Here is a 12,509-nt window from a genome sequence, read left to right on the forward strand (position 1 = left end):
ACTATTGGCCTATTGCCCACGTCAGGCGATGTACGTGGTGCCCACTGATAGGTCCGGGGAGGGGATATAAGGAGGGGTTAGAGGAAGAAGAGGAAGAAGAAGAAGAGAGAGGAGGAAGAAGGACACGTGAAAATAAAGGGAACGAAAACAAAGAAGGAGGCTCCATCTCGTCCTTTTCCAGCGCCGGTCAATTATGCCCAGTTTTGTTGGCAGGCTCAGCACAGGCCCAGCCAGGCATGCAGTACCAGGGATTGAACCTGTGTCCTTTTCTTTGTCAGGCAGGGACTTAGACTGCAGAGCTACCTCCCCAACTATTCATCTGTTTTTAACTAGTCAGTAGCATCATCAAATACAATATTTTGAAACCAAAACCTATAAAGCAAAGCAAAACAAACTGATAATTCATTATTGGTTCTTTGTAGACACTATAGTCATTATAAAATCAATTCTTAAGGGGAGATAATGCAAGTTATCAAGTTATCAAGCAGCTATAGCTGGTGGCAACAAATTGTATGAGGTAATCCAACTTTCTTTGAAAATACTTGCACAGAGAGTTGGGCTATGATAACAAGATTTTAGGATGCATATCTTACTAGTTTCAAAGGGAATCTTTGATGGCTTATGTAGAGAAATCAAGTTGAAATGTATTTCTTGAGGAACAGGGCTTTTCTAATCTTTTGAACAGTCTTTTCAGCTGTTGCTGATCACCAAATGTGGGTTAATATTGTCAACCATTCTTCATGTGACAGGCATCTTGGTTGTTTCCAAGATTTGGCTGTCACAAATTGTGCTGCTATAAACATAGGTACACATATATCACTATGATATGATGTTTTCAGTTCATGGGTTAATATTGTAACACACAAAGGCAATGTGTATGTCTCTGAGACAGAGAGAGAGAGAGAGAGAGAGAGAGAGAGAGAGAGAGAGAGAGAGAGAGAGAGAGAGAGAGAGAGAAAGAGAAAGAGAGAAGCAGGGGCAGATGCAGAGGCAGGGGCAGAGGCAGAGGTAGAGGCAGAGGCAAAGACAGATATGAGAGAGGGAAGAGAGAGGGAAACAGACCTCAGTCAGCATGAATGATGGTCTGGGTAAGGAAGGAGCAGCCCCATTAAACTGTAATTCAATTGATGGAAAGATGATGAAACAGCAGATAACAAACTATTTGATTTCTGTAAAAGCATAGGATAAGGATTCATCATGTATCAGGCTTGAGCTTTCAGCTGCAAAATATCTAATTTCACATTAATATTTTCCTTAAAGTCTTTGTACTAGCATGGGGGATAGACAATATTGGAAAAAAATCCTAGAAGGACATTGTAGTGTTATAACAAACACAGAAAACATGTGCCCTTTCTGCTCACTTACATGTCCTTGAATCTTTGCAGCTGAGGTATCCTCCATCATGATTTCAACAGTCCAACTTCTCCCATCTCCTCCCCATCAATTTACTCTTTGAGTCCCAGTTTGGTGAATGCAAACCCCAAAATATCCCCTCTTATATTTTATTTTACTTATTTCATGTTCAAGCACATGGTGAGTTTGAGTTGAATGAATATCATTTTGTCTACTGCTTCACTAGCAGGTTTCAGGGGACATGGGAGTGAGTGAATGAATGAGGACATCCAGGGGTCTAGAGCTTTAGTTATCCTCTCCACTGGGAGAGGGGTGGTGTTATGATCCAGTTGCTTTCCTTATGAAGTCCCTTTGGAAGTGAACCTAGCTTACAAATTCATCTCTGTTGTAGTGATGAGAACAGCATCATAATTATTTAAAAACAAGATAGAACCTACCTGAATTCAGGACATATTTCTGATTTATCGTTTCATACAGTAGAAAGTGCTTTGTATAAAGCATTGCAATGAACACATACCTAAAGCCTTGAATGTAATATAAGGCAAAATAGGATATGAGAATTTAGAGCATGTGCCACTGATCCCTGACAGTATTGAATGTTAAGCAGTAAGTTGTCTCTGCTATCTCCAGGTCTGTGCTTACATTGTAAACTAGACAACTAGTATCCAAAAGACTTCAGACATCCTATTTTCCTTTGGTTCTTAAAATCATTATTTAAATATAGTCACTATGCTAATGTTTACAGAGGTTTACTATTGTCTATGAAATGTAAGATTTTGTTTTCTACCAAGGCAGCATTAACTTCAGAAATTAGATAGGAGATATATCTTTTGGAGTATTTACAGGAACTAAAAGGACACCCATTCCTCTCTTTAGAAACATGGTATATAGGCCACCTGCCCTCTTCCTGGGAGGAAAAAAGGTCTCATTGTAAGAACAGTTTAGACTCAGGTCATTTGGACTAATTTCAAATTCTGATTTGACTGTTCATTAGCTGTGCAACCTTGGGCATTCTGAATATCTTAAATGTCTCGGTTTCCTCACCTGTAAATAATAGTAGTTGCAATAAAGTTAACATCTTAGTCTTGTGGCAACTTAATGAAGTATTCAAATAGAATGTTTACAACTGTTTATGTCATTAAAATAAATCCTTACGAGAATCACAAGGCACTAGTCCTAGGTATAGCACTAGTCATACTGGGGAAGCATTAATGTACATACAGATCACTGTCAGTGGTGGTAAACCCTCACCCCTTGCATACACTATGTAACACTGATTGAAATCCTAGAGTAGTTCTGACATGTTGTGGTCTTACTTTCCTGTGGGCATTAGAGAACTTCCTGCACACACAACACTGTGCTTGCTCCCCCTCATGTGATCTTCCTTAAAATGCTTTTCCAGAAGCATGCTGACTTGCCTCCAGAATTGCTTCTTTGGATACCTGAGAATTTAATTAATATCCACTTATGGGCTGTTTCTGTGTGGAGTCATAGTTGTAGTGCATCTCCTGTTGCTCTCCTCCTTCCTCACCAGATTCCCTGCTGCCTCAGGCACTGAAGAAGCGCGATTCTTCTACAGAACCGTGTTTCTTCACCTGCTGCATTCTGGCCTCAGAATAAAGAGCCCCCAGCCTGTCTCTTCTGATTTGATGTTACCACATGGTAGGGAAGATGGATCACAGAGGCGGCATAAAACGTCTGAGTTGAGGGTAGCCAGCTGTTTATTGCTGCATTATCACTTCTAGAAAACAGACTACTGAGCTGCAGCCCTCACGCACATAAAACTTGATGAGATATTAACATTTAAATTACGCACTCATTATTTTGTTCTAGAAGCTTTGAAAACGCATTGCTGTTTCAAACTACCTTTTGGGGGAGGTTTAATAATACCTCCAGCTTTTCTGTGGCCCTTTCCAACCTGGATCCCTGCTGTCACTCCCTAAATCCACAGAAGGGAATTTTAGGCATTGCTGCAGCTCCAGGCTCTTGTTTGTTTAAATATCCCCACAAGTCTAATCTTATACATACTTCAGCCTGATGACTTGGTTCAAATAAAACGTAAAATATTAAATCCTTTTACTTTTGAATTCTCTGGGTGGCCAGACCCTCTGCTCCTTTCTGTCTGTGGATCTGCAGTATGAATATAAAGACTTTTACTCAGCAAGTTGGAGAGAAGTGAGGTTTCCTGTCAGGTTTGTTGAGGTCTGGTTTCTGTCAACAGTAAGTGGAGAACAATGTTTTCTACAAAGATAACCTTACTGTCCTTCTGTGGTACATTAATTAATGGGTAGCTTGAGTGGGAACCCTCAGCTAAATCCAGTCAGCATGGTTCTGCACATGGAAGACTCACTTTAAGTTTGTTGCTGAGATGGCATTAAAAAGAGAATGGGAGGGAATGATTGCATGCTGCTGATTTCCCAGGAGAAGATTTGCTATCACTGCTTCTCCAGATATGAACTCCAACTTGGCTGTTTTCATCATTGGAGGTGACCTCCCATGTCCAGGCTACTGTTCTCTGAAGGAGAGCTCTGGTCTTCACCTTGAGTAGCATCATTGCCTGGGTCCAGTGCAGATCCTTCAATCTTCTGGCACAGAACTTTCATTCAGCCACCTCAGACTTTCTAGCTTTCACCACTGGCTCTTGAGTCCTTCCAGTGCAATGCATGAAGCATGGTGTTTGGTGTCAGACCTTGGGCTGGATAGTTCTGATTTCTAGCACATGGAAAGATCTCTTGCACTCCCTCTGAATTTGACTTTTTCAGTGAATATTACAAGGCACTTCTGAAATGTATGTACCTGTAGTAAATCAATTCTTATGCAAATCTTCTCTACAATGCCTTCCCACCATAAAGCAGCCACTTCCTCCCTGCACACCCAGCCCTCTCCAGCTCTTCTACTAAGACCAGATCCAATGTCATTTCTGCTCTACTTCTCATATTTCCTCCCTCTCTTCTGCCTTCTGAACTTTCGCAGAATAAACTGCCCCAGATAAAGAATTATGTGAAGAACTCTAATATAGTTTAGCTTCAATGAATATCTGTCTTCCAGCCTATACTGACACAAATATTTTATTTATATTCATACCATTTAGCACAATAGGGCTGATGTGCACCGAGACAACCATTTGAATAGCTTGTTGAAATGAGAGTGAGCTAAAGTAATAGAGATGCTATGTGAAAGAGTGGGTAGCATTTTAAAGCATTTAGAACATCCATCTGGTTTTTATCATGAGAGTAAAAAGCCCACCTGAATAAATCATTGGAGCACTGCTTTAATTGAAACAGTAGCAGCTATCATTTGTTGAGTATTACTTGTGCCAGGCCCTGCCATAGGAACTTGCTACTGCACTGTGTAAACTCTGCATTATGTCCATTGTAAAAATGAGAAAACTGATGTTTGGAAATGTTAAATAACAGCCACAAGACTGTGAGTCTAGTAAGCTGACTTAGTCAAAATTTTCTAGAGAATAAATAGGATATACTTAGACAATTATGTAATGTTGAGAAGCAGAGGCACAGAGAGGTTGACTTAAGGAACAAACTTGTATGTTGGCACAGGCTGACAAGTCTGAAATAGAAGCAAACCCAAAGGCCAAAGTTCACATAAGAGTTGATGCTGAGGGGCTGGGGAGATAGCTCAGAAGAACAAGTGCTTCCTTGGCAAGCGCAATGCCTGAGTTCAATTCCTGGTTCCACAAAAAAAAAAAAAAAAAAAAAAAAAGAGAGTTGATACTGAGGTCTTAATCTGCCTTCCTTCAGGTCATGTTCTGGATGCTAAGGCAGGGGCTCCATGCTGCCATCTTTGGGAGAATTATTTCTTTGGGAAATCTCAATCATTGCTCCTAATGCCTTGAATTTGGTAGCGCCCACTTACACTGCAGCACGCAATCTCTTTTACTCAAGACCTACTTTTTAAAATGTTAATGACATCTAAAAATGCCTTTACAGCAACATCTAGGTTGGTGTCAGTGGAATAACCTAGCCACATCATATTGGCAAAAGTACACGATCATCTCAGAAGTGATAAAGTATTCTGAATCATGTCTGAAGCCTATGCTATCTCTACAGTATTATGTTCAGATATTGATCCCAAAATCCATGGGATTTGCTCTGTTCTTTTCTCTGTCTACTAGGGCAGATCCTCTGAGAAGCTGGCTTGTCCTTGTGAAATCTTCCACTTGTTAAGCTAGTGGGCAAAGTCTCTTCCTACTTCAACTCTCACATATTTAGGTGGCTCTCACATATTCACGTCCAACCCATTTGCCAGTCATTCTTAATTCCATACTGTGGGTCACAGGCAAGGAGGACAGGACATGGGTGCAGTACTCAGAGCTCTGTGAACTGTAGTGTAAGCTAGACTGCATTCCCCTGGCTCATTTTCAGTAGTATTGTGTTTATGGTACAAGGACCATGCTTGTAAGATGAAAAGGCTTCATATCATTTAGTGGTGCAGAGACAAAATAGTTTGTGGCAGTAAACAAGCCTGAAGTCTTTTGGAACCTGTAGATAGATGCTAAAAAAAGCCAGATGAGGTCAGATATCTGAAAACCCACTGAAAATGGTCTAACTTTTTGAATTGTTGTTTATTTGGGTCTTCTTTGGATTCTTCCACTCTCTCCTTCTAGATAAATACATATATATCTTCAACTAAATGGAAGAGTAAAAACTGCTTCCATGTAAGAGATAGGTAATGTGATGAATAAGAACTCAGATTTTAAGGGACAAACTGCCTGAATTTGAGCTGTCATCTAAAAGATATATGACCTTGGGCAAGCTAATCATCTGTTTGCCTGGATGTCCTCATTTTTAAAATGGGAATAATAATATCTACTTCTGGGGATACTAAAAACATTCAGTGAATTACTTTAGGGCAACACTTAGCAGAACTCTTGGCATGTTTGAAGTACTATTGCTGTATCATCTCAAGAATTTTGTATCAGTATTAGCACCTTAGTCAACATTTTGATTGATTCTATTGACATGGTTTAAACTGTCTTGAGCTTCCTATAAAAGCATCCAAAGTAACTGAGATGCTGTCAATATCAGCCCTTAGGAACAGATAAATGTGGAAAAATTGTCTTTAGAGGCTATTCAGTGTTAGAGATTGGAAATGAATGTAATTCTTACAAGTATCAAGAAGATTAAGTTAAGAAATATAGATTTAATAATGCAGGAATGGTTCCCTCTATGTAGCTGAATGGCAGAGCAAATCTGAGTCATTTAGGCTTGTTTCTGTGAGATAAGACAAGGAGTATTAAAATTCAAATGCAATGTAACTGCTAAAGCTGCTTAGAAACAATACTTTTTGATACATTATTGAAAGCATTATCCTTCAGGTTAAGGAAATGACAAGCACTCTTTCTGTGATTTCTGTTTAATTTTTTGAAAGGACAGCTTGTATTCATTTAGAAACATCTTTATGGGGGAAATAATTCACCTACAGTAAAATTCCACCATTTGGAATATACAGTAGGTGAATTTCAGTAGTTCAGCAGACTCATGCAATCATTACTGTTAATGTCACAACAATTCCATCATCCCAGGAAGAAAATGCATACTCACTACCAGTCACCCCTCTCCGCCTCACCCCAGGCACTATTAAGCTTCTTTCTGTCTTGATTTGTCTATTTTAGACTCCTTATGTAAATGTAATCACATATTAAACTTTGCACTGGATTTTTAACTGAATGTTTATAGTTTTCAATGTTGAGCCACACTGTAGCATGTATCACCTCTTGATTTTTGTTTATTGCATAATAATCCATGAGATGAATATATCACTTTTGATTTAGATTCTCAGTCTTTGCTAGCAGTGAGAGTAGATTACACTGTTTGGCAATCATGAATAATGCTGCTTAGGTCATTTGTGTACTTTTTCATGTATGAACAAATATTTCAAATATTCTTAGATACCTGATATCTTAATATCTTAAATGCTTAATAGAATTATCTTATAAGTCACTGAAATGAGGTTGTGCTGCACTTACTGAGGTGTAAGTGCAGCACAGCCTCATTATAATGGACCAGTGTATTAAGAACTTCACCTGTGTTCACATCCCGACTTCTAACTATAGAGTCTGAAGAGCCAGTTATAATGACATGCTCATCATACTGCAGATATGGGACAGAGCCTGTGTTCCCTGTTAACACTTTCAAACACTCTACAACAGTTTTATCACAGACCTTAATATAACTATCTTGTAAGTCACTGAAAATTTTTGTCATCGTATTTTAAGCAGTAGGCACCTTTACTGTTTTTAGCATGGCATTGAATCCTTTGCAAGTGGTGTCATGCACCTCACCAGTTAGATTCTATATTGTGTATGTTCTGAATAATCTTTTGGTATAATGATTGTCTCAGTTACTCTTCACTTATCACTGGGACAAAATACTCAACACCCAAAATTAAGAAAGGAAATGTTTATTTAGCTCACCATGATTGGAGGTTTCAGTCCACACTAAGCTGGATCCAAGGCAGAGTGGCACATGACAGAGAGCAGCCTTTCATGGTAGTGGCAAAGAGCAGAGAGCAAGAAGGGGAGGAGTAGTGACAATAATAGCTGCAGAGAGAAAATCTTTCTCCCTTGTGTTGAATTCAGATTATCTGTTCCAAGTAGGATGTAGTACTCACACCCATAATCCCAGCAGCACTTATACCCATAATCTCAGAAGCACTCACATCCACAAGCCCAGTAGATCATGAGTTAATTACAGCTCTGCAAGTCTTCCCCATGATTGCATGAGGCTTTTGGGGGAACAAACCATAACAAACCACCCCTGGACCCCCCAAAACTAATGCACATACCTTTGTGCAAAAAGACATTTTAGTCTTTCTCTAAGAGTTGCCAAAACCCTAATGTTTTTAGCATTCCTGAAAAGTCCAAGTCCCAAGTATCCTCCAAACCCTTCTCCACTGCTGGTGGGAATAAGGGGTGGTACAACCATTATGGAGAGCAGTGTGGAGACTCCATAAAAAAACTAGGACTGGAAATCCCATTCAAACCAGCTATCCCCCTACTGGGAGTTTTCCCAGAGGAACTGAAAATGTCATGCCATAGTGATATATGTGTACCTACGTTTATAGCAGCACAATTTGTGATCGCCAAATTTTGGAAACAACCAAGGTGCCCATCACCTGAGGAATGGATGAAAAAGATGTGGTATTTTTATACAATGGAGTATTACTCAGCTATAAATAATGATAAACTTGAAGCCCTTATATTTAAGTGGATGCCACTTGAAGATACACTGATAAGTGAAATAAACCAGACCCACATGTGTAAATACCATATAGTCTCCCTAGTGTAAGAACTCAAAAGAAAAACACAAATAGAAAGGTATAACACAATTAAAAAGAAAGCAGTAACTTAGGGATTAGACAATGAAGAGAAGGCAAGGAGAAATGCTAGGATACATGACAGGGGCAAAGCCATACATTTATATGCACAAGATGGTTAAGGCAAAGCCATACGTTTATATGCACAAGATGATTAAAGCAATGATACTGAGAATCTTCACCATGTTTTTGAAACTAGCAGTTACTTGGTAGGATTCTCACCCTGACTACTTACATATGCTGATACCTGTGAAGTAAGCAACTGCACTGAAGATAGCAATGAATAGAGTAGGGTAATGCTTGGAATGCCTGTCCTTCTGGTCTTCTAAATACATACTGCTTGTCTTGTAATATGAATTACTGCCATACTGTCTCTCAAGTAAATGTTTGCTTAAAAAGAAGGGTAATAAATGAAAACAAGAGACAAGAAAAGAAAATGTCATAGCACTGTCCTGCTACAATGCTGTACATGGTTAGATTTCTAAATTTCCGTGTAAAAATATCTAATGGTTTATTCCTATTTTAAAAATATCTTTTATTTTAAATATTTTTATTCTTCGTATTCTGCAAGGACTTAGAGTTTAACATATCATTACTTGATGGAAAATACCCGTTCCATGTTATGTCTAAAATTTTGGTTATTCAGACAGATAGTGAGGTTAAGCTCAACTGCTTATGTTGTAGGGTAGTAATAATAAGCTCCTTTTCTGGAGGGTTAACAACTTAAGTTTGCAGACCAAAAATAAGAGTAAAAGAAGGGCTAAAAGGATCGCCAAAATTTTGGCCCTAACCTTTTAAAGTCAGTGAAGACTCAGGATATAGGACAGCCTGTACTATAACATCATGTAACTCAGTTGTGTCCCAAATTTTCTGATCAAGGAGATTATGGGGCCAAAGAAGAAAGTGATCTAGATCTAGATCAATGATCTAGAGTGTACCTAAGGAGAGTCACATGGAGAGAAAACATTCTCTCAGGTTTTCAGAGAGCATATTGGGCAAGCAATGACTGTGACTCATCCACACACAGCTGACACTGACAAAGGATGTACAAAGTGCGGTGCAGGGTTTCAGGGTAAATCCTAAGGGTATTTGACTGACCTTATCAGATATAAAAGATACATTTCTTTTTATATAGGTCTTGCTTTATCTTGGTTTAGCCATCCAGCAGAAAAGTATGAAAACGAAGTATAAAAAGTAAAGCCATATTAATATGCTGAGCTATAAAAGGCTCAAGTCAACAACTTCTGACATTGCCAGTCCTACTGAAAACCCACTACTATTATGGACTACTGGACTATATTGGAATATTTTGCTGAATTTAGGCACCTGCAATATTTAAATAACAATGGAATACTCATCTCTGAGAAATCTAAAGAAAAAAGGGGTAAGAAATGAAGGACCATTTTGTATCTGCATATTTAAAATAGTTAGGATAGATATAAAGCTACTTTCTCTTAATTCAATGAATAGAAAGACTTGTACTAGTAGTGTTTGTATACAGGGTATCATGTCTGCATCTTGTACTATAAATAACCACTAAGAAGACTACAATATCCAATGTATTAATTATTGAAACTCTCCTACTAATAAGTTTTGAAACTGTCTCATTGCTATTTTTCTCAATAAAATTATTTTAAAAATAAAAAAAAAAACGTTTCCTCCAAGATCTAAGGAAAACTCTTAGTTGTGAACCCCTGTATAAATGAAAAGTTAAACACTTGCAACATTCAATGGTACAAGATAAACATTACCATATTTATCTTGGTACAAACAACAGGACAATACCAAGCATTGGCACCAACACAAGTTCAAAATCCAGAATGGCAGACATTAAGTTTTGTAGTTCCATGTGGAACATCCGAAGCAATCTGTAATGAGTTGTGAGGTCCAAAAGTCTTACACGGATCCACCCCTACATCACTTTTGGTAATAGCTCCCATGGCTTCTCTCTCAGGCCAGCTTTGCTCCCTCTTTGCAGTTTCTCTTGAATGATCCACATTCCTGGCTTTTACAAACTTCTGGGGTTTCCACTGCATAGGCTTCTCACTCATAGCTTTACAAACTGCCCTCCCAGGATCTCACTGCCTGGCTTTCCAGCCTTCTGAATTATAGGTGGAAGCCTTCTTAACCTCAGAACTCTGCAAGTGCCTAAAACCAATGCCATGTGGATGATACCAAGGCCTGCTGCCAGCTGGAGCAGTAGCCGGGGTTTCTTCTCTCTTGGATGTAGGAGATGTGTACCTGAATCACTGAACATTCTGACCCTGTTCCCAAGAAATAAGTTTTCCATTTGGGCACCATTGTGGAACCTGTTGTGGCCACTGCCTCCATTCTGGAACAGGGGTTCTGCAGCTTTCTCCTCAGGGAAAAGTCCCTCACTTGTAATTCTGGGCTGCAAAGGGTGGAGACCTGATGCCTTCTGTGAAGCCCTCAGGCCATTCATTCAATTCTCTTATTCCTTTTTGGCAATGGAGATCCTCTCAGCTCCATCTTTGCACTCCACAGCTTTGATAGAGCTTCTCTTCTGGCCAAACTCACAAGATTTTAAATCATCCTTCTGGGATTTTTGCTCTTGATTCTCAACAAGAATCTGACTAAAAGCATTCAACAATAGCTGTGCTATTGTTTGGTGGCTTTGAAATTTCTTTTGGAAGATTAATCAGTCCACCATGCTTAATCTCAGTCTCAGGCAAATCTCTGGACAGGAGAAAAATGCAGACAAACTTACTGCCAAATCAAAACACACATCATCTGGAGTCCAATAACCAATGCAGTCTTCTTTCCTAGAAGAAACCTCCCCAGGCTGGTCTTTACAGGCAGGATTTCTATAAGCCTTCTGTTTTCTGAGCTCTGACCAGAATCTTCCATACAGAATAGCAGAAGTTGTTGCAGCACTTCTCTTTTTGTTTGTTTGGTTTTTTTTTTATTTTTACTACTTCTCTTATAGGTGACATCTCCAAACTTTTCCTATCTCTTCCCATAGGCCAGTCCCAAAAACTCATAATCTACATGGTCAGAATTAGCCACAGCAATGACCCCATTCCTGGTACCAAACTCTGTCTCAGTTACTCTTCCCTTTTTGCTGGGACAAAATACCTGACACCCAAAATTAAGAAAGGAAATGTTTATTTAGCTCACAGTTAGTGGAGATTTCAGTCTATGCTTAGCTGGGCCCAAGGCAGAGTGACACATGGAAGAGAACAACATTTCATGGTAGTGGCAAAGAACATAGAGCAAAAAGGGAGGAGTAGTGGCAAAAATGGCTACAGAGAGAAAGTATATTTCCCTTATATTTAATTTAGGCAAGATGTAGCACTCACACCCATAATCCCAGAAGCATTTATATCCATAATCTGAGCAGCACTCACATCCATAATCCCAGTGGTTCATGAGTTAATCACAAACTTTAGAAGTTCCATTACTTATAATAAGTTTGATGGTCTTGTCCTCAACCACTGAGTTGGGCTCCATGGAAGCCCCAAGGACCCCATCCTGCTCTCTCCCCACAGCAGTGATGGTTTACAGAAAAGCACATAAATTTGACTCTTGGTATCTTAATTCTTAAATTCTCTGGTTTACCTAAATTGTCTCCTGATATTTGGTAGAGTAACAGTTTTATCATGTGCTATCCTCTTAATTTAAATATTGTATCTGAGACCCAAAGTGCAGGACGGTGAGTGAGTGAGACAACCGAGGGCCTGTGGGACCTTGAACAGACCCAGAGTGCAGGCCTGGCAAGTGAGTAAGACGACCAAGGGCCATGGGACCCTGAATAGACTCAGAGTGCAGGCCTGGGGAGTGAGTGAGACGACCCGGGTCCC

The sequence above is a fragment of the Octodon degus genome, unplaced genomic scaffold (genome assembly GCF_000260255.1).
Source record: "Octodon degus isolate 3935 unplaced genomic scaffold, OctDeg1.0 scaffold00333, whole genome shotgun sequence".
NCBI classification, from domain to species: domain Eukaryota; kingdom Metazoa; phylum Chordata; class Mammalia; order Rodentia; family Octodontidae; genus Octodon; species Octodon degus.